The following is a 24,142-nucleotide window of genomic DNA, read 5'->3' as shown; positions in this document are numbered from 1 at the left end:
AAATAGGCAATTCTTGCTGGGATAGGAAAAATTCATCCATTGAGCATGGAGGCAGTCCAGATGTTAAGCTTAAACTAGATATCTAAATTTCAGGGAGCCAAAGTTAGGAGTGAAAAATTCTCCCATGTGGATGTTCATTTAGTCCATTTAGACTCTTTCATTTACATGTCAGGAACACAAATCCTGATAGCTTCATTTCAAATCCCACACTTTTAATTTCTAAACAGCCTAAAATTCTTATTACAGACCATGAAACCTTTACAGGGTCAGGAAGCTAAAATAGACAGTTTTGAGACCCATAAATCTAAAATATATAAGTACACCATTCTTAGCAAAAAGATTTCAATGGGCAAGGATTCTTATGGTTACAAAGAAACATATCAGCCCAATAAATTATATTGACACCATAAATTGTTAACCCTGTTAATGGTATCTAGTGATTACCTGAAAATTTTGTCATTACCAGATAAAGAAAGGAATGCTGAAAATATCTTATTTGATCCCCTCCACATATGTTTTGCATAAAATTATACAAAGACATCAGCAGCCATTACTCCATGAAATTCATGGGTGACCACACTATCAAATGAATGCTCTTATTTGTCATGTTTTGTATCTTAAAGGTTCAAGACTCTTCTGCATTCTCCATGCTGGCACAATGTGCCTTAAGAATTATTTGTGAATAGGCACAAATGCTGGAAATTGGCAGGCAGACTGATTAGAATTCAGGCACCTCCAAATCATGTAATTTCAGAACAACTGAGAACTGAACATCGTCTCACACATTATGCACTCTACCTTACATATTGCATAGATCTGCCCACAGAAGTGGAAACAAGAACAGCAGTGGAAAGAATGCGTGACGAATTTCTCCAGTGAGAACTCCCCTCTTCATAACATCCAGCAACTTTCTGGGAAGAGTAAGCCTTACTCTTGGAAACAATAAGCTGCGATTTTCCACTACCCACTGTTTATGGTACTATATGAATATATTCTCTTTATTATGTGTTTTCTTGCTTTTGGGGAGCTTTTTAGCTCTCTTTTCTTGTTGGGAGAACTTGAGGCTGAACCCCAATTAATTGCTGGGAATTCCAGCATAAAACAAGGTACCTATTTAGTGTCAATATTTTAAGCATTTTAGAGATCAGAAAGATAGCAGATATGGAAATCACCCAAATAAGTTTAATTAAGCAATAGAACTCATCACAGTGAAGCACACCACCCAATAACTAACCAAGGTTGAAATAGGCTAAATGACAGTCATTAAGGTCCATTTTTCACTGCTAGAGAACGCAGTCCTGGCTCCTCAGCCAGTGGCAGTCATCTCCTTTACCTCAGCTGGAGGAGATGTTTCCAGCTCAGAAGTACAATATAGGATAAGCACAGTTAGTTTGTCCAGCTGATGTGCACTACTTAATGATGTAATCCCTTTCAAAGAATGAAAGTGATTAATTTTGCAAAGCAAATATTCCAGTTGACATCTAGTATGGGTCCATGCTTGATGGAAGCACAAACTGATTAGTAAAATAATTAGAAATGTTTTGATGCAAATGTACCACAAATTATATAAATTATTCTCTAGTTTTAACTCTTTTTATGAATGTATTCATTTTTAAGTGTTTTACATAGCAACATTTTAGAACAGATACTGGATGGGAGCAACTGAAGATGTACAAATTATATACATGTGTATTTTCAAAAATTAATCTATTGGTTCATTGCTATTAATATTACAAGACTGGAATCTGGCTCACTTCAGTGAATAGATTTGAATCACTCTGGAACCTATGGAATCTATATTTATAGAGACAAGTTATGATTTCTAATATATTTTTCTAAGATCCAGAACTGGTACTCCCTCCAGTAGGTTGGGGTATATAGTTCCTGGAAACTACCTTTATAACAAAAGCATGAGTGAAATACATGTCCTGTGTTTTTTATAACATTAACAATAAGTGGTATGGCTATCCAGGGGCTTAAAATTTTAACACTCCACATGAAAGAATTAAACAGTCGAAAGAGTCAATGACAATTGTATTCCTACTGAAAAAGAGCTGTGATATAGCCTCAGTCCAAATCTGCTTTGGATGACTCAAGAGAAATAAAGAATAAAACTTTATAACTACCTCAGAAATATAGTTACCTCAGGTTATTACATCTTTAAGAAAAAACAAGAAATGTGGCTATTGTTAATAAAAAAAAGTCAAGGATGGTTAAATCATAAATACTTTATTTGCTTCAAAACTTTTTTTTTAAAGCAATAAGACACAAGAGTTGTTTTTGTTTTGCTGATGTCCAGACAAAACCTATCATGTTTCAGTGCAGCTGTCTTCAAAGTATTTTCTTCCAAATTGCTAGAATTAATGAAAATAGAGTTTAAGCATAACCTTAGAGCTTTTTTTAAACAGAACTGATGAGTGAAATTCATAAATCTGTATCCATTTTAACAAAAAACAAAATAATTATTCTCTGATTGGAAGAAATGTTCCCAGCTGTGTAGAAAGTCATAGATATAATCCCATTGTGAGTAGAATCTGTATTATAAATATAATTTTATTTAAACGTGTTTGTTATAGTTTTCAGAATGCCTTTATTTTTGCTTATAAAAGTACCTATAATGTATATTTTTGTTTTTATCCTTTCTAAAAATATATTTGTTTTCTATTTTCTTTCATTGTACAGAGCTCAAATCCTCAGCATTAAACAGAAGTTACACAATATCTATTTAGAGGAAGAATTTATTCAAGTAATATTTTCAAGCAGTCTAATGTGTGGATCTTATAGGAGTATATGCAATCACAGTGGTATTAAATTAGAGAGATAAAAGCTTTGTATAAGTATGTTATGCGTTATTTGGATAGTAACTGTATGATTTCAGCTGAACTACAATGGAGATCTCAGCTTCAGGTGTATGGCGTAGCTGCAGCTTCAAGTTATGGCTAGAAAACTGTCCACTAGTTCTGTTAGACTTTAATCTGAAGCTCCTTCACCTCCAAGAAAAGAGACCTAAGCAGCTGAAACGTTATCCATGGTCCTTGCATTTTTCTGGATTTCTTCATATAAGCAAGTACTTGGGGGTCCAAATTCAGAAGTGTAAGAACAGTGAGGCTTGGTTGTGAGCTTTCTTCCCTCTCCTGCTGCCATCTGATAAATAAAGATGACAAAAATACCTTTTCTCTAACATTTCATGATTCCTGATGCAGTCTGATTGCAGTTCCAAGAGCACAAAGTGCTTTGAAGTGAAATGTAAGAGTGGTAAAAGGAGGATTAAGTCTTTAAGAAAGTTTGAAGCTGGCACCTAGAAAAACAAAATACTTCCGGTGTATGACTAGACTATCTGATTCCATATAAACCTGGGAGAAACAAGAAGACATAAACCTCTGAGTTTCAGTCTAAACTTGATAATCACCTTTTATTTCTACAGGGGGTGGAAACAAAACTTGTTCTCTAAAAACCTCAAATTTGCAGAAAATCTGAAATAGAAGCTTCTTTGACTTTCAATACTTAAAGCTTTGTTTTATTTGAATGTAGTCTAAGCATATTATCCAAAGAGAAATTGTTGTCATCACAGTCGCAATTCAGTTTTTATTAAGCTTAAAATTGGAAGCATCATTAATGATTTATATCAGCATTATCAATTTATGTCAGATTTAATTGCAGTTGGTACACCAACAATACTTTCCATGCTGACTTTAATATAAATTAGTTAAACATTTATTATGATACAATATCATTAAGGTTATTACCTTAAGAATGAATACAGAGACATAAGAGGGGACCTTCTGAAGTTTCCAAGCACAGAAAGTATAAGTTTGCCACTCTATAGGCATCAACAAAATACTTTACAGACTCTCCTGATGTCCTGTTTGTGGTTATTAACCCCATTTCTGCCAGGCCTGTGTCTGCATCTTGACATAATTTAATTTCTCATAATCAAATTCATAACAGCTCTAGGAACTACTGACATACATGGATGGGTACATCTATAAATTCAACCCTTTTGCTTTCTTTTCAGAATGCTCTAGAGCCTCCTCCGCTGCATGCCTTTATAGCACCTTGGTCAAAGGCAGCATACACAGCCTCCCAGTAGCCTGCAAGGAGTGACTCCGGCAAGGAGTATCTGTCCCTGATTTTCCTCTATCCCATTCACATGACACCCTCCCACCATGAACCTGCCCTCATCAGCTGTTTGCACAAATATGTCAGATAGGAATGTGAAGCAGAAGGTGGGCAGGACAAACATTTGCAGGAAAATAATCTCTTCAGCTGCCTCTGCAAGTTTCAATAGCACTGTTTTATGAAAGCAATAGTGGTCTGAAAATGCATTCTGTTCTCTGCTGTCAGTTGGAAATGGTGTTCTCAAAGTTTTTGTTATGGTGGCAGCAATTTCTGAGTAGTCTGTGTTGGCACAGCCCTCACGCTGTCCTGGGCTAGGTGAGTCTGGCCCTCAGCTCTGATGAAGGGAAATGAAGCTCCAAATCATTTACTTTGCATGGAAAAAATGTCAAAAAGCTGCAGCCTGCTTAAAACCAGTGATGGGCTTAGTAAAGCCAGAAAGTATTTTTTTCTGTTAAAATATGAGTGACATTAAAAAAATACTGTATGTGTGCTCAATACTAAAACAGAAAAGGCAGGGTTATAAGGCAGGGTCTCAGGTTAACCCCTGAGAAATGCTGTCTACATGTTGTCTCTTTCTCATCAGTGTTCTTTTTCTTTTCTTTTTTTTTTCTTTCTTATATATTCATATTCATCATAACCAGAATTTTTACATGAGCATAGCAGTTCTGCTGAAATTTTTGCGGAGAAAGGTTTTTCCTAAGCCAGCTGGTTAGTGGGTGTGAATCATGGACAGCAAGCAAGGAATAATACTAGAGTAGTGATAACGATACTTTGCTGGAATATAAGTGAAAGAAGTTCAAGTTTCTCCTTTGTTTTTCTTCTCAGGGGCAGGTGACTGTTTTAACCCCCACACCACTATGAAATGGGTCTATCTCATGCTGGACCTACTCCTTTTACATAGTAAATAAGTACATAAGCTATTAAAAAATGTACGAATGACCTCTGTTTAGTCTCAGGATGGAATTATAAAAAAAAAAAAAAGGAAATATTTGCAAGCTCTCCCACTCTTCCATCACACTCCATTTAAGAACATTCTTTTCTGCAATTTATTGATACTCAAAGCTTCCAGTGTCTTCAGTATGAGTTTTGCATATGAACCACTCTGTAGCATTTGACCACTAAAGAGTATAGTGAATTCTAAAAACCTGCTGTATGAAAAAAAAAAAGTGTCAGCAGCCTTAATTAACACTTATTGTACAAGATCTGCCAACCTGCTGTGCATAGGCAGTAAATAAAGAAGGCAGGGAACTGAAGGAATAGTCTGTATTCGTTTATCCATCTAAGCTGAGCCAAACTAAGGGTAGCTGGCGCTGGGCTTTAGCAGAATATCATCTTAATTGGTTATCAGGATGAGAAAGGTGAATGGCCAACCATTGCCAGCGAGAATTCAGTCTGTTCCCTTAGGAATCTGACTGTTTTCCTTGGCTGCATTTTTATTTTTAACATCATTGATATATTTTTATAAGGTTAGCAGGTTGCAGTTAGCAAACTGTTGAATTCAATTTATTTTTGTTTTCATGATAAAACTTTATCCTCTGAGAATTCTTTTCACAGGATTTCTCTTCTTTTCCAGTGACTGGCAGCAGGGACACTTTGTTGAATGACCTTTTCTATTTAACTGGGTTGGGAGTATACTCAGCTACTACAGAGAGGTTTTGTTTTGTTTCCTACTCTAGTTCTACTGAAAAGTTAAAATTCACTAGCCACCAAATTATTCTTTGTACTGAGATTTGGATTTTGTTTCAAATCACAACTCCATGGACTAGTGTCATTGTGTGTAAGTTGGCAATCTTTCATCTAGAACATGAAAGCAGACAGATCTTTAAGTCAATGTGTTCATCCAGTATGGAGTATTTCTTAAAAAAATAACACCATTTTGCAAGCTCTGCATTCTGATGGCATATCAAAGGCACGGATATTCTTAAGCAGAGTTGCTAAACCACCTAAGGCAATCACTGCTTATTTATTTATCTATTTATATTTCTATGATGTGTCTTTCCCCCTGCTTAAGGATCAACATTTGGAAGAGGGATTTTTGTTTTTCCTCTCTGTAAGGTGGTCCTTTCAGGGACGAGTGTATGGAGTTTCACCTATAGACCAGGAAAGATATCTTAGACTCTCTAAAATAGCACAGGACAGTTATGTTTAGGCAGATGAATCCCTCACACAGTGTCTTAGACATGGATTCTTTTTTTGTTTCTTAATCAACAAAGTGCATAGTTTAATAATCTAGGAGGTCACAGGGTGAAAACTTCTAGTAATGTTTACCATTTTTACACCTGTGTTCCCACTACTTCTCACTGTTAGGGAGCGAGTATTAGTCATATAGTGTTTACTTTCCCAATATTTCAGTACTGAACTTGTGCCAGCACCAGTCAGAAACATAATCTCAGTACATGCATTGCATCTTATGTATTTGCTTTTTGTTTCAAAACATGATATGCTAGCGAATTTTTCTGAAGAACCTGGCTTTGTGAATCTATAATGCAACAATGGATTTAAATAGTGTGTTCTGGATCACTTGGCAGAATGGTCATCAGCTTCCTTAGATTTTTGCCCATATAAGAGGGTTTTTAGCCATCATCTCTTAAACTGATTCTCAGCTGATCTATTTTATGAAGTAAAATCCCTTGTCTGTCATCCCATTTAGTTCTGTCAGTTTTCCCTGTGATCAGTTTTAAGATAAGGTATGATTCTCCCAGATAAGGTAGTATCCAGCTGGATTTTATGAGCTGGCTGATGCAGCCTTTTCTTCAGTTCTGATTTTTTTTTTAATTTTTAATTTTTTGACATTTGTGTTACTGATAGAGCACTAAACTAAAATTTTGTTGCCTTTTAGATTATTCCCTTGTCATTCACGAGTTCTTAAAATTTGAGGGAAAGTGATTTGAAAAGTGCTTCCATTGATTAGACTGTTGTCTGTTTATGTCATGTCTCTATAAAAAGTTAAAGGTAAACTAGAGGCTTTGTATGTCACAGGACATATATTCAGGAAATACTTTTTATGATATGACTTATAAAATATTGTATCATAAAAATGTTGCTGATAGAAAGGCATGTAAGCTGGAAGAATATATAAGTTAAAAAAATAAAGAAAAGTAAACCAATGTCTGTGAAAGACAGAAAACCTACTTTACTTGTAATGAACTGCAGTTCAGTGCAACTACAGCTTGATCTGTCTTAAAACTGGAAAGAAAGAGAGACATCTTGAACACCAGAGGGAAGAAGTTCAAAGAAACTCCTTCTGGATGAAGGGACAGAGTGCACCCTCAGCAAGTTTGCCGACGATACAAAACTGGGAGGAGTGGCCGATACACCAGAGGGGGGCCCTGGTGATGAAGGATGCAGAGAAGGCAGAGTTACTGAATGCCTTCTTTGCTTCAGTCTTTACTGCTCAGGCCAGCCCTCAGGAATCCCAGACCCTGGAGGCAAGAGAGAAAGTCTGGAGAAAGGAAGACTTTCCCTTGGTCGAGGAGGATCGGGTTAGAGATCATTTAAACAAACCTGACACCCACAAATCCATGGGCCCTGATGGGATGCACCCACGAGTGCTGAGGGAGCTGGCGGACGTCATTGCTAAGCCACTCTCCATCATCTTTGAAAGGTCATGGAGAACAGGAGAGGTGCCTGAGGGCTGGAAGAAAGCCAATGTCACCCCAGTCTTCAAGAAGGGCAAGAAGGAGGACCCAGGGAACTACAGGCCAGTCAGCCTCACCTGCATCCCTGGAAAGGTGATGGAGCAGCTCATCCTGGAGGCCATCTCCAAGCATGTGGAGGACAAGAAGGTGATCAGGAGTAGTCAGCATGGCTTCACCAAGGGGAAATCATGCTTAACCAACCTGGTAGCCTTCTATGATGGAATGACTGCCTGGGTAGATGAGGGGAGAGCAGTGGATGTTGTCTGCCTTGACTTCAGCAAGGCTTTTGACACTGTCTCCCATACCATCCTCATAGACAAGCTGAGGAAGTGTGGGCTAGATGAGTGGACAGTGAGGTGGATTGAGAACTGGCTGAATGGCAGAGCTCAGAAGGTTGTGATCAGCCGCACAGAGTCTAGTTGGCAGCCTGTAGCTAGCGGTGTCCCCCAGGGGTCAGTACTGGGTCCAGTCTTGTTCAACTTCTTCATCAATGACCTGGATGAAGGCACAGAGCGCACCCTCAGCAAGTTTGCTGACGATACAAAACTGGGAGGAGTGGCCGATACACCAGAGGGCTGTGCTGCCATTCAGAGAGACCTGGACAGGCTGGAGAGGTGGGCGGAGAGGAACCTCATGAAGTTCAACAAAGGGAAGTGCAGGGTCCTGCACCTGGGGAGGAATAACCCCATGCACCAGTACAGGTTGGGGGTTGACCTGCTGGAAAGCAGCTCTGCCGAGAAGGACCTGGGAGTGCTGGTGGACACCAAGTGAAGCATGAGGCAGCAATGTGGCCTTGTGGCCAAGAAGGCCAATGGTATCCTGGGCTGTATCAGGAAGGGTGTTGCCAGCAGGTGGAGGGAGGTGATTCTCCCCCTCTACTCAGCCCTGCTGAGGCCCCATCTGGAGTACTGCGTCCAGTTCTGGGCTGCCCAGTACAAGAGGGATGTGGCACTACTGGAGCAAGTCCAGCGAAGGGCCACAAAGATGATGAGGGGACTGGAGCATCTCTCTTATGAGGAAAGGCTGAGAGAGCTGGGCCTGTTTAGCCTGGAGAAGAGAAGGCTGAGAGGAGATCTTATCAATGTGTACAAGTATCTGAAGGGAGGGTGTCAAGAGGATGGGACCAGACTCTTTTCAGTGGTGCCGAGCGACAGGACGCGAGGCAACAGGCACAAACTGGAACACAGACAGTTCCATCTTAACATGAGGAAATACTTTTTCACTGTGAGGGTGACAGAGCCCTGGAACAGGTTGCCCCGAGAGGTTGTGGAGTCTCCTTCTCTGGAGATATTCAAAACCTGCCTGGACGCGATCCTGTTCAATGTGCTCTAGGTGACCCTGCTTGAGCAGGGGGGTTGGACTAGATGATCTCCAGAGGTCCCTTCCAACCTCAACCATTCTGTGACTTCTGTGAAACAGCATTAGTGACAGGGAGAAGGATATAAGTCCACTGGCTGCCAAAGTAATTTCAAGGTCCTATTCTGAGTGATAGTATCCAGAAGATGGACGAATCCTTAACTGAAATTGTTCCTTTGCTTTCTAAGACCCATATATGTTTCAAGGATGTTAACTGACATCTCACTTTAATGCCAGAGAGGTAATAAGGAACACATTTTACTGTTTGAATTTCCTGAATTAGAAACTTTGTTTCTGGCTTTGTAACCAGGAATGTCAGCTTTTGCATCACTAGATTAAACTTGCATGCTTTTAGTTTTAAATTTCTGCATTGTTAAGAGTAGAGTTGGGAAGGCTGAGAAATATGAGACACCTATTTTCTCCAGAAATAAAAGATGTGTATGCAACAAGGCACACAGACAAATTCTCAGAAAGCCTGAAAGCTGCGATGAATCTAGGAATATCAAGATTTCTCAGCATGTTTCTTGTTTCACTGTAGGGGACACTTTAAGGACCAAGGGACAGCTTGCAGGGCCTGGTCTCCCCAGAAAGACATTGCCTGATGCCCCTCTGACCAAAACAGACATCTCACAGCTGTTGTTGCTCCCCAGTAAATTATACGTAGCCTGCGGCAGGTTTGAACGTTGTTCTATGGTCACCCCTATGGTGTATCTGTTAGCATGCTCCTCAGCATGATTTTGGCCCGTGCCAGCTAGCAGTCTGCCTGACAATTCAGAAGACAGCAGAGACAGAGACTATTTTCATACTAGTGATAAAAAAAAAAAACCTCTTGGAAAATTCACCAATGGATACTAACAGGCCACACACAACTCTAGTGGAAAGACCTATCTTCATCACAGCAATAGTCTGTAAAACCAGCAATGTTACCTGCAGTTACACACACGCTCTGTCCCTCTGCACGTGTGTCCATGTCTCTCACATGCTGTTTTATACTGAGTGAAATTCCCCTTTTGCTTTGCAAACAGCCCTTGGTGATTGCAGAATAGGTTGGAGCATTGCTGGAGTGCTGCTGGGGCATTGCTGGGGTCTGTGAAAACTAGTCCATCCTAGCTGTAAATTCTTGGCTTGGGCTGAACAACCTTTGTAACCAGAATTCAACCAGAAATAGGGCTTTAGTGTCTTTTGCTTTTCATTTGCTTACATTTTGATCCTGTGTTAAATGTCAGTCATAGTTCAAAATCTGACATTATGAAACCAACCTTAGCCATTGTTGTGTTTGAGGAAGGGAGAGGAGAGGAGACATATGACTGATCAGTTGTTGAAAATTACTTGATGATCCCAGCTTTTGTTTTTCATTACTGGTGTTCTGCTGTGTGTCATCCTTTCAGTGATTTCTCTTGCTATGAAAAGCATAGAAACAGTGGCTGTAGCAGAGTAAAGCAATTAATCCAAAACTATGGGTGGCATCTGGTCCTGGCTCTTTCCAGTTCTCTGTTTTTTGAAGGTTGTCTTAGTCATTTTTTTTATTTGTGTTTACATTTTCCTGTTATTGAATCTCCATTTGAATTCAGTTGAAGCTGTGCAAGTTCAGCTGGATTCTCCCACGTTTCTCCAGATCTTGATAATGTATTCTGGGTCTGTGAGATGGGGTGACTGATCTTCTTGGAATAATCTCTTTTGGCTAGCACTGAAAAGAGTGCTATTTTAATTCTTTTAGCCTGCCTTTTATTTTTTTCTGGGACAATTATATATTGTTTTAGTTCTTCTATGAATGTTTTAAGTTGTCTGACTCCCACTTTCATTTCTAGCATTTCCTCCTTATTTCTGATGTTATCACCTTTGCAAATAGTTTGAGGTTGATTTAACCTCTCTCTTTTTCTTTTTCTTTTTTTTTTTCCTCAAATAATGTTGTTTCAAGAATTTTTAATTCTCTGCGGAGGATGCTGGTGTTTCTAAAGGGGTGAGCGGAGCTGATGAATTCCCCCTCACTGTTTCACAGACTACTTGGACAGAAGGTGATATTAACTGCAGAGTTTCAGCAGTGCCACAGAATGAACATGTCAGACTTTGACCTTAATTAAATTTTGGTATTCCTGATTTTTGCTGTTTATGCAGAGCTGATTTCAGACTTCTCGGCAGGGTTGGTCAGAAAGGCACTATCCTTGGCAAACAGCCTTACCGCCCATCTGCCTGGTGTTTCAGGGCCGTGTCCATTCTCTCTTCACATCTGAACAACATGCCTGACCTCTTTTAAAAAAATTATGCCATAGCCAGTCTGAGTAAGAGGAAACTCAGGCAGAGTATGGCCAACTGCCAGTTTGTTCCTTCTGGTTTTCTTTCCTTTGGCTTTAATGAGCCAGCATCTACACCGTGCCTCCCTCCTCCACATTTAGCAGCAGACAGCAGGGACAGAGGGGAAGTTCAGAGCAGGGCCGGATGCAGGCTCATAAATATCCCCCCATCACTGGGGCGAGGGGGCCAGCGGCGCCCCGAGTTGCTCGGAGAGGGTGATGCCTGGGCGACCAGCTCCGTCCTCGCGCCCACGCAGAGCCCGACCTGCGAGGGCTGCTCTGTCCCGACTTCTCTCTCAAAGCCACGATTTTGCATCTTCCATCAGCCTGCTGCCTGAAACAGCAGCTCATCTGCCTCTGCTACAGCCGTCCCTGCTGATTAGTACTTCTGATATTTTTTGTAGCATCTTAACAACCAACAGTCCAGTGAGGACCGAGGAAACATTTTGCTATGTATGATGTACAGACTGCAATTAAGCAGCAAAAAAGTCCCAGAGAATTTCTAATTAAATAGAAGCTTGTGACAAGAGGTGGATAAAGACCTGCGAAAGAGCCTCCAAGAGCAATAGCGGTCAGCTTCCTAGGCAGGTCTCTGCCCACCAGCAAGCTAACCATGGCTATGTTTATTATTTTAATGACTGTTTGTCCCTGCTGATCATGTGGCAATTGTGTAGTGCTTCTTAGTGGCACTTGGTTCTCTCCATCCTAACTTCATCTCCTGCCCTGGTATAAGGTGGCACCGCATGGTTCAGACAGACATGTCTCTGCAGTGACACACACTGAGCAGCATTTGTCTCTGAAGTTTTAATGATTAGCTTTTTCTGGGGTAAAGGAATTCTTCTTTGACATAATTCTCCATATTGCACACAAAAATTTGAACATGCCTCTCTGTTGAAGTTTTATATGAGCAGAGAATCAGCTAGAACTTCATCATTCCCAACACAATTTTTTTCTCAAACAATCCAATTTCCACTACCATGTTTTTGTTGTTGTTGTTGTTGTTGTTGTTTTTTCTGGTAAGCTTTTCACACAAGCAAATCCCATATCTGGTGCAAAGCAGAGACAAACATGATCCTGCTAGCATCTGCAGTGCTGCTTGCATGAAGGAAGGCATTGAACTTCAGTGATTTTAGTCACTTTGCCTATTAATGTGGAATTACTATGATTAAAATCACTTGCTTTCAGAAAAGGTAGAAGTTTTTTGGGTTTTTTTTAAGTGAATCAAAGGTAGAATAACATTAAAAAGCACAGTGGCTCAGTTCAGTTCTACCATAGTCTTTTATAACCAAGTTAAATGAAAAAAAAGTGAATTAAATATGGAATTAAGTACTCAGGTAGAATTTATATATCATTAACCTCAGATTAAATTCTATTACTAAGAAAATAAAGCTTTCAGGGGACTCAGAACATTTTTAAAGGGGAAATGGAGGGCAAATAATATTTCCATAATTAAAGTCTTAAATCAAGTTAGAGAGAATGATCCAAATAAAATTACCTACACACTGCAATATGAATCAGAAGCTGTAGAAAACACCATTAAATTTAGTTACTAATTGTAAGTGATTATTGTTTGAGTGATGGTGTTAAATTCTGAAGTTAGATTAGTGGTAGAATATTTTAGGCACAATGTTATGGCTGGCTGAGAAATCTTCTCTTACGGCCTGTGACAGCACCACTACTGTATTTAGTGCAAGGGTTTGAACTTCCATCTGCTAATTTTACAAGGAGTTAGTGCTAGACGCAAGTCATTTTCTGTGAGTGATCCCTCATACAGAAAGTCATTCTCTACTCCCTCCCTCATGATTCACTGAAGGCAAACTCTTAACCTTTCTTAGAGTTTATTAAGAAACTGCTCTTATTTCTCTGGCATATGATGAAAGGGATAGGAAGGAATGTCTGTTAGGTACATCCAAGATATTATTATTTATCATCACTAATATTTTATTTATCTGAATTGAATGGATTTTATTCTTCATTGTTGCATATTTTAGTAGAATAAGGAAGTAACTGGAATAGCACCATCTAAGAAATTTGGATAAAGTAAAACCAACTTATTTCAAAAAACATGTTTGTTTATATGGTAACTGAAAGATCTATTAGCAACTACTCCATTTGCAAATTAGCAAATGAAAATAAAACTTCATCTGCAAACAGAATGCACCCACAGCATGGACTTCTTATGAACAGTTCAGCTGCTTTGAAAGGCTTTTGTGTCATGACAAAAATTACATACAAAAATACTTGAGCACAAGCACACAAACACACACACTCTCAAACACACAAACAACCACAGAACTTGCCATATATTTCTAACTCTTGAAAATGTATCCTAATTGCCTTGTGATAGTTAACATTTCTCTTCAAAACTTTAGTCCTGGAGTAAGGTCAATGCACCAGAAAATTTCTAGTTTTAAAATGTGAAGTAGCTACTCTATAATTTTAACGCTAAAAAAAAAAAAAAAGATACTGAGGGGAAAAAAAAAAAGTAGTGTTTTTTGGCCCAATCTCCTTGACAGTACTGAATTGCTGTCTTGTAATAAAAATGCTGCAAGCATTGTTTCTCTCTTTTAATATACGTGAAAGTTTACTAACAATATTGAATGCATCCTATATTATACTCTGTACATACATACAATAATATACTGACAATAGGAGCCTCATAAGCATTCTTTTGGGTTTTTTTGACAAAGATTTTTACTTTTTTTTCCCTTCATTACCTAATTCAAAGAGTTATAGCTCTTAAATTAAAGCTGAGCAAGAATTTCTGATTAAATAGGAAGTTTACACTCCCTTCCCCAAATGTAGAAAATAAAAACTTTTGTGGGGTAAAGGAGAAAGGTATTCATAAACTTTGGTCAAACTGTGCTTTAATATAGTATGACAACTGAAAGTACAAATATTGGAATAATGTGGAATCTCTCTTTTTTTTCAGCAAAATGTTTTTACTTTTCATTTTGAAGTTAATTTTTTATTAGTAAATTAACTCATTCCACCTAAGTGCTCTGCTGCATTTTTTTCAACATCACATTACATTATAAGGTGCATTTTTCCCCAGTCACTGAGCAAAATACAATTCAATTTGTAGGATGTTGGACTTCTGTTCCATAAGATAAGCTATTTGGCAGTTCCAAAAGGGAAAGATTAACAGAAAATACTATGTTTCAGAGGAGCTGGATGTGATTATATTGCTCATAAATTTGAACTTGTTTTCTATTTTGCAGATAAATAATATTAAGTGACTGCTTTTGTTGCTAGAATTTTCCAAGTTCTTTGTGACTGCATGTTTATAGATTCCTTTAAATTTTGTATTGGAAAGGCATAAAAAACAACAGTTTCTTAGATTTAATCTGGCTGTTTCCTCTCAGAAATAACCATAAGACTGTGCTCTGATTTCTGTATTTAAAGCCCTAACAAGATTAGCATTTTCCTCTATAATTTCTTATTAGTGAGAATTTATAAACTTCTGTTTAATATCTCCTCTAAGGGAGGAGAGGGTTAACTATCACAAAAGAGTAGAATTCTAAGTAGGAAACTTTAGCATTATCCTTGAAATTGTGGTTTAAAATTTTGATAATTTGGTTTCAGCATTAAACATTCAAATTATTGTATTGATTGACTTGCCCAAATTATCTAATTAGAATTTATATCCAAGTAGATAGCAATCATCTTAGAATTTATAAAGATGGATTATTTTTATAATTAATCTGATGTTTTAATTTTAATTCTATATTAAGTCTACCTTGATTAATTTGATTTTGATATGATTTTTATTTGACAGTCTTAGTGAAGCTTAGCTTCGGGGAGATATTTGTTGCAAGAAAGAAAAGGAAAAGGAAAGAAAAGAAAACCACATTTCTTATAAAGAGCAGCATGGGTCCATAACTTTGGAGGAACTGGGTGGATACCAGGTGGCCGACTTAATCTGTTTCCCCTAATTAGTCTTTGGTTCTCACACATCTACATCCTGAAATGCAACCACGTTCAGCAGACAGGCACATGTGGGAGCAGAATTAGCTTCTGTCACTTGCTCTTCTTAGTGATGTTAATAATTCACTACTTGTTTTCCAGTCAGTGTTACTCTACCTTGGTATCCTGATGGCAGCTGCTGATCCTCTTTAATCTGTTTTTTAAATCATTCTCATTCTGAAGCTCCCCATTTGAAAATAGCCCTCCCACAGCTTTATTTTACCTGGCTTGAGGAGTCTGATGAGAGAGAACTAACAAAAATGCCCACTAAAGAAGCATAGCAGATGTCCTTGATGCTATCAACAAGCCAGTCATCACCTTCCCTAGGTATAAATTCCCTTTCCAACCAAACCCAAGAACTTCTTTGTAATTCAAGTGGATTGATATGCTTAGTGTAGTATTGTTCAGACCTGACTTAAGTCCTAGATTTCCTTTATAAACTGTCACACTTAAATCTTTAAGGCATCTGTCCTGAACTGTTTTGACCTTTGAGACATTTTAAGGCTTTAGATTTAATACAGGTTACAAACCACCTGGGGAAGTTGAGACTGCAGGAAGCTTAATCAGACCCTTGATAGTCCTGCAATAGGAACAACCTCTAGTGTACCTCCCTCCAGCACTTCCCCAACCTTAGCATTTAGACTTTTCATGAGCTCTTGATCCTTTTTTTAACTCCTTCAGTGTTGAACTGTGAAGTGGATTTTTTTTTATATGATGCATTGATTTAACCTTTTGGCATCCCACTCTTCAACTGCATGTGAAGGATTTCACTAACTCCAAATTTTCATTCAAACTGAGGTCCTCCTTGACATCTGACCTGACTGACATGACTGTCAGGACTTGAAACATTTAATTGCTCAAATGCTCAGCAGGGATGAACAGGAATAACTCCCTTGGACTTCAGTGCAACTGTGTGAATTTAGACTAGCTGGCAAAGCTGTAATGATATGGGCATTTTGAGAATTTTCACTTTATCTGCCTCAGATGCTGGGTTTATTGTTAGTCCAATCTAAATGTATTCTTATCAAACTCAAATATAACTTTTAGTTCAGTCCAGTCCTAATAAATAATAAAATGGAAACATTTTTTTACTCTTCAGTCAGCAGCAGCCTTTACATATTTGTGTGACCTCAAAAAGTAATTCTGTCCTTTTCTTCACACATAACATCCTTCTGCCCGTATGACCTAATCATCTGATATAGGGGGCAGCCAAAGAATTTCAGTGAGATGATACTCTGGGTTGTTCTCCAATTTTGACTGTTTCTCAGGGGAATTTTTTCAAGGGCACAGAGAGCTCTTATGTCCCCAGCTCCCAAAAGAAATCAAAGAGAGTTTGGTATATAACTTTCTCTTGAGCCTTTGAAACTCCTCTTGTAAAATAATGTTTAAAAGAAGAAGAACTGATGTTTCTAAGCTTTTACCTTGATCAGTAAGATCTACATAGTCTTCAGACAAAAGTCAGATAAAAGAAAAGACTGAAAAGTTTTTTATTACTTTATCAGATAGGGAAGATGAGAAATCAGGACACTTTTAGTAAAACTTTCATTAGGTGAGTCCTGAACAAAGCTCTAATCATTGCTATGTCCCGTCAAACATGTTAAGCAATGTTTGTAACACTGTAGTTTCCTACTTGCCTGTGTGATAAACTCATTGATTTCAAATGTTGTTTTGAATGTTGTTGTGCTGATTTTCAGTCTATGTTCTTACTTTATGCATCTTCTTACACAGATTTTCATAAGTCTGCCAAATCCTCAGTTTCCTGTGCCTGAACCGAAGTGCTCTTTCCTCTTTTTTTTTTTTTTATTAACTGTGCGGTTAATTAATTTTGCTAAAGAAGATATAATCTGGGTGTGGTGATGGAATTTTATGACCAAAAGAAACTATTAGACAAATTAGGCAAAACTTAAAAGTGCGAGTAAGAATTCTGGCTGAACCTTAAGAAAACTGAAGCTTCTGCACACCAAAAGTAACTTGTACTCATACAGTAGTTTGCAATGCCACATGCTTCATGTGTTGCAATAAGACTGAATGGAGTCTCCCACTCAGTGAGACAATGACAAAGACAATGAGAATAAATATGGTCCAAGAATTTTTATGGAACAGAATCTCTCTCCTATCCAAGCATAAACTTTTGCATGTTTTGTATATTATCCAAGAGTCACCTGTTGGTTGTGTAGACTCTGCTAATTCAGCATACACCTAGACATGGTAAATCTCCATTTCATTCTGCCAATGCACTAGTGACACTAGGTTTGTTTAAAGGACCTGTGTGACAAGACTGTTTGCAACAGAGCAAAAACAGCTTGTATTTGCCCCATCTCATGTCTGTATATCTTCCATTGTTTCTTCTGTTTCTTGTGGAGGGTCATGACAGGGTTAAACTGGTGGAAAGTTACAAGCAGCAAAGCGTATGGGAAAAGAGAAGCAAGTAGCAAAGCACAAGGTATGACCGCTGCGTGCGTGATCGGTGTAATGATTGGCTACCTGTGACATAATCTGCATAATGATTGGCTTAGCAAAGTGTATCTGTGAAACCGCTGAAGCAGCTAACTTTTTAGTATAAATATGCTCAGAAACAAACAATAAATGTCTCAAGATGCACCACTTCTTGAGTCCGTGCCATCATTTGCTACAGTTTCTCTTCTTGGACTACAGAATTTCTAGCTTGTGAAATATGTATGATAATGCTAACCAGGACAGGCTGGTCCTTACTGGCCTAATGTTACTGTTTAAAACTGATCATTTATACTAAGGATATCTCTTAAGTCTTCACATACAAAGAGCCACTTAGTTTTGCTCCTCGGGTGTCTTCCTATTCTGTGAAGTTCAATTTTTAGGCTCTTTATGAGAAGTATTGTGCCACTGAGGGGACTTCTAACATGAATATTGGGAGTGGTATGAATTATGAATGGAAATGTATATGTGTAAACACTTGAAGAAACAAAACAGCAAGGGTTAAAAGAATGACACTGTTAACGAAAAACATCTTTCACAGCAATAACATTGAAAAATGTGTTGCTTGTGTCAAGGTTAGAAGGCCTGCACTCTGTAAGACCGCATCACAGGCAAGTTGTTGGCAGAAGACTCTGCACTGTGACAGAAGGATGAATGACAACAAAGCTACAGCACAGCTCATGTGCCATTACTTTTCCTTTTTGCCCAATAGGAAGATAGGCTGTAGCCATAAAAGTCTGTATATTCCAAACACAGAAAAACAGGCAATGACAGGCAACCTAGTCTAATATTTATGGAGGCTAAAATAAGCAAAATTCAGATGCAAAAGAATCACAGAAGTAACTGTTGGGTTCTAAAGGGATCAAAAAGATAAAAAAAGCCATAGAAAAAACAATTTGTCATCAATAATCAAAAATAACCCAAGAGATGTGATGAGGACTCAATAGCTGGCATAGAAGTGGTCCTGGCTGGATCATCTGAACCCACAGCTTGATGTCTTTGAAGACAGGAGTGTGAGAGTATGAGTGAGTGAAATAAGCTTAGAGACTTTGCAAAATAAGTATCACCTCCTCCTTCTTCCATAAAGTCTCACACTGAGTTTTGTTACATTGATTTCCTACACCACAGACTCACAGAAACTGGAGAAGTTGGGGAGGTAGGGAAAGGGGACAGTGTTAGCTGACCAGGCAGGCTGAAGAGGTCATCAGAGTTATCAGACCATGTAATGCAAAAGCCACTACATGTCTGACACTGGGATTAAAAGAATGCCCGACTCTGCCCAGGATTCTCATCCCTAAATCTTCTTTTATCATTAAGCTTCAAAAACTACTCAGCTTTCACTTAGTCCATATTAGAGCAAGGCTTTCTCTCCTGAAAAGAATAACCAAGCACAGAGCATTGGGGTGACTCTTGTCTGTTCTGTTTGATTGCTATTTGTCCACAGTCAGCACCAACAAATGTACCAGGAGAATATCTGCTAGAGAAGACCTTTTATTTCAAAATAACTGAGCATTTTGGTAAACATCTGATTTAATGACATGATAGTGTGTGCATTTGAAAAATGTGTGCATACAACTGAAAAGAAACTAAAGTATCCCCAAATTTTATCTTTTCAAATGGTTAGACAGGAAGTAAGCAATGTTTTTGAGGATCTCAAGGGGCACATAAATTGTCATAAATTCCATTCTCCATTTCCCATAAAATCTAAATTTCTTATTAAGTTTGTCTTTCTTCCTTTATTCAATATTTTCTGCAATATTCACTTGAGTTTTAAACCCATTGGTCAATTTTATCAAAGACTGCAATGGAACCGTGGTCTTAAAGAGAATTATATTCCTGTAAACTTCTTAAAGTTAGAAGAATTAGTTAATCTTTGTCTGTCTGACAGTATAAACTTTCATCTTCTTACAATCTCTACAGGTAAAATTTTCACTGTCCATACCAAATTTTGAGGAATAATGGTTGACTTGTTTTATACAACCTTACTTTTTGTATCTAAAATGTGGAAATTTACAATAAACTTTATTTCCACACATGAATTCTTTTTGGTTTCAGTGACACATCTGCTTTCTCTTCTGCAGTCAAACTGAAATGGTCCCAAAGACTTCTGCTATTCCGATTTAAATCACTAAACTCAAAATCAGAATCTGGTCCACCGTCCCAAGAGTGACATTTGAAAAGATTCCCTAGTAAAATATATTTTAAGCAAGGTTCTGTATTGTATAGGAGGAGTTCCTAATCTCTAACTTTTTGCATTCCTTCCACTTTTGAGGTTTACATATGTTTAATCACTGAGTTATTTTCAGGGACTCTTTCATTTACTATAATAATTTTTTACTTTTTATTAAAGAGTAAATAATAAATGTAAAATATAAAATAAAATCTTAGGGGGAAATCAGAAGCCCTATCAATTCCACTTTTTAAAAAATTGGCAAAAAAGCAGTGTGCAATTTCAGATAATTACATGTAATCCTTAGTAATCCTCTGTAGACAGCATGAACTGGAAGTCATTAGTATGCTTTGAGCTTTTTATTTTGCATACACACCAGGAAATGCAGAACGTTAGTCTCCTTGATGACTTTTCTACTAAAACATGGAAAATAAAATACGATAAAATCAAATAAAATAACTGTTCAATTACAGATGAAAGTTAGGAGAAAATAACACTCATTAATAGAAAGCAATAACTTTTTTTCTACTCAAAGACTTAAGTAAAAATAAAATGCAGAAGTCTGTTTTGGGGGATTTACTTTTCTATTTCAAAGCCAAAGGATAATTGAGTTTTTTGGTGTTCTGGCAGTTCTGAAAGAAATAAATTTAGGCCAATGTAATTGATTCTGTTTTGAATTTCATTTTTTACATTTCTTAAAATTCAAAATAATTGTGAAAATCAAGAAGAAGGCTATTGTCTCAATTCCAGAAATGTTAATACAAGCAGGACGGAAAGGGGAACTGGGATCCCTTTCACCATGCATAATGTTTTCATGCTAACTGTCACAAACCTTGTGTTTCAAGCACTCAGCTGGAAGGACGGGTAGATAGTTAGCAGTTTCTGAATTAATAAGTATTCAGTTTATAGAAAATGGAACAGCTTTAGCACTCCAGACTGCTCTGTAACCTGCAGATTATTGCATTTTGCTGAGAGCAAAAAAATTTCTGATGAAACTTCTGTTCAGAGCAAGGCAGAGACAGTACTTGACAATAGCCTGTCCCTTCCAGTAAATTTCCCTAAGCCCTTCCCAGAAACTCTCACTTGATTTTGTGGAATTACACCTGGATCACGTAATGCCTCTCTGCATACCAAAATCAGAACACATCATTTGGGAACTGCTGAAATGATCTACTTTGATATTTCTGAATGTTTTTCGTGTCCATTTATTTTTGTTCCACTGAAAGCATTTGCTACTTTCAATCTGTATTTTTGACTAGTTTTAGCTAGTTTCTTTTGTGAATAATTTTTTTCCTGAAAAAAAGAAAAAGATTTTTCTCATCTTTATTACACTGTGCTGCATAGTCAAGGAAAACAAAATTGCTTAATACAAAACTAAAACCTATTTCAATTGCTCTAATGCTTGCACTTGCCTATTCCAGAGGCCTAATCCTGTGAAACTCTGTTCAGGTAAATCCTTTTACATAAACAACATCACCCTTAAAGGAATTGTGACTCTGTCTATTCTAATAAATTAAACCTTGCCAAATTTTTAATCATACCATTAAATAGTTAGAACAGTCCTTGGAAAGATTTTGGCCTGAGCAAAACAATACTCTCCTGGGCAGGCATGGCTTGAAGTGAGTGTGGGGACAAGAAAATTTCCAAATATTAGATTGAATTCAGATGCCCTGTTTTTATGAGTAAGAAAATTTAGTAATGGCTATTTAGATTTGGCTAATTTGTGCCCAGTCACCACAAAGCCAGAGAATGGGTCTTGAAGCTGTTTAATTTACTTCTATTGATGTAGCTATGTGTCCTGGTTTCTCCAAACACTTTTTTTTTTTCCTGCCTAGGGAAAGAGGAATTTATCTAGGTGGGAAAGGAGGAATTTGTCCATTTGGTTTGGATTCCCAGAATTACAGCTGCTCAACCAGAGCAATAGCAATTAAAATGAATTAAAACAAAAAGAAATTAAAACTTTCTGCAGTTGCACAGAGTCTAAAACATCAGGAATGCATTGAATATATTCAATATATTGCATATTCAAAAGCTGTCTGGACACGGTCCTGGGCAAAGCGCTCTAGGTGACCTAGCTTGAGCAGAGGGGTTGGACTACATGATCTCCAGAGGTCCCTTCCAACCTCAACCGTTCTGTGATTCTGTGATTCTGTGAATTGATTACAGAGTGTATCAGTAAGTGTTTAATACATCTGACACAACATGCATGCAGAGTATGATAGGTTCAGCTGCTCAAGCACTGAATAGCTCACAATAGCTCACAACACACTTGATCATATTTCTGTCTGGGATTTCGGAGTTAGCAAAAAAAGAGTTTTGGTGTCTACAAACTGACCTGAATGTTTAGATTGTCGCCTTAGGAGCCCAACAGTAATATCTGGTTCATGGTGCAAAATCTGCCATTGACTTCAGTGGGTCCAAGATTTTACTCTTTCCAGTACTGCAACAACTGTTACTGCGTAATTCTGATGAAATGTACATAGTGCCTTTACTTTAATAGGTTTTGGATTATTCTGACAGTGGAAAAAAGCAAGGAGATGGTGATCGAAGAATGAGATTAGAAGTGTGTTCAGGCTATACCCCTGGACAAATAGAGGAGACAGGTATAGCGTTAAAAGAAGTACACACAAATGAAGAGGTGAAATATCTCATCACTCAGTCTTTGGAGTGACTCACTGTGGCACAAAAAAGTTGGAAAATAATTATAGCCATTGGCATATATCTTTACTTAAGAGATTCTTGAATAGTTTGAATGAAATGTAGATTGAATAAAATATAGTGGAAAATAGAAAAACTATCCTCAAACCTGCATATGACTCAGTTAATAAGAGAGTATATAATATAAAAAACAAGCTGATACTCTAAGGCATGGTAAATGTTCATCTGCATACAATACAAGTATGTATCACTATGCCACTTGGAACTACTCCAGTATATGAAAGTGTTTCTTATACTGTATTATCAATACAATAACGTGTATTAAAAAAGTATAACATTCAGGGCCATTTGATAGTAATGCAATCATACTGAGAGTTGAATACTTCCATATATTTAGATTCCTTCTCACAACAAATTAATATTTCAAAATGAACTTTTTAAAAGCTCCTTAAACCTGTGTTGAACCAATTTGAACACAAGATATTATTTAATGGGATGTGGCTATTAGTCTAAAGCAATTCTACACACATTTCTTTATCATTTTCATCACTGAAAATTAAAGCCTATTTGAAGCTTATAATATTAATTTATTAATTGAAACAAATAGTTATAAGATGTTGTAGTTCAATATTATCACACAAAATATTACAGACATGTATTTATTCTGAAGTCTTGTTTCTTATTTCAAAGCATGGTCCGCATCATATCCATTGGCTCTGTCAACCCTTTCTTGTATCATTAAATGTTCTAGCAAAAGAAACTGAATGCCATGGATAACACATAGAGTTGCTGAAAGTGTTAATTGTACAACTGCTATAGAAGCAAGTCCTATATCTGAGCTTGACTTTTTTTTTTCCCACAAACAGAAAAATTGCCTCTGTGTGTAATTTTCAATCATGGGAATATATTAGCACGTAGGAGTAAATTTAACATTTATAAAAAGATTATATTTTCCACTTGCACATTTATTCCAAGTTCAACAAAATGACACTACTGGAATGTGGTAGTGAAATAGAAAAACTGTTATTTATTAGATCAAATGAGAAAAAAAAAAAACCTTCCAGAAGTAGATAGTAACAGCTTAAGCAAAGGAAAGGTGACAGCAACTGAAGCAAAAGATGGAATATATTTATACTTTGTTGGAAGAAAGTGACAAAATTCATTAGAAAACATGTCTACACTAAAAATGGGGTAGTCATTACAACAGGCAGATAATTTAAGGAAGTTATTAGAATTTTATAACATACTTTGATTTTTACTTTGATTTTTTATGATAGCTTGAAAGTGGTGGAACTAGAACCAAAATTGTCTGTACTCTCAAATAACATATTGGCTTTGTCTAATTAAGCAAAATTGAATGTGCTCATAAAATCATGAACTTCTTGTCTAAAATCACAATATGTGTTACAACAATTAAGAAATATGTGCAGCAGTAAGAATGACACTTAAAAGGAAGAGTGCAGTGGATTAATTTACTAATCTTTCATTCC

Source organism: Apteryx mantelli, chromosome 3 (assembly GCF_036417845.1).
Source record: "Apteryx mantelli isolate bAptMan1 chromosome 3, bAptMan1.hap1, whole genome shotgun sequence".
Classification (NCBI taxonomy): Eukaryota; Metazoa; Chordata; class Aves; order Apterygiformes; family Apterygidae; genus Apteryx; species Apteryx mantelli.
This window is presented reverse-complemented; position numbering follows the sequence as displayed.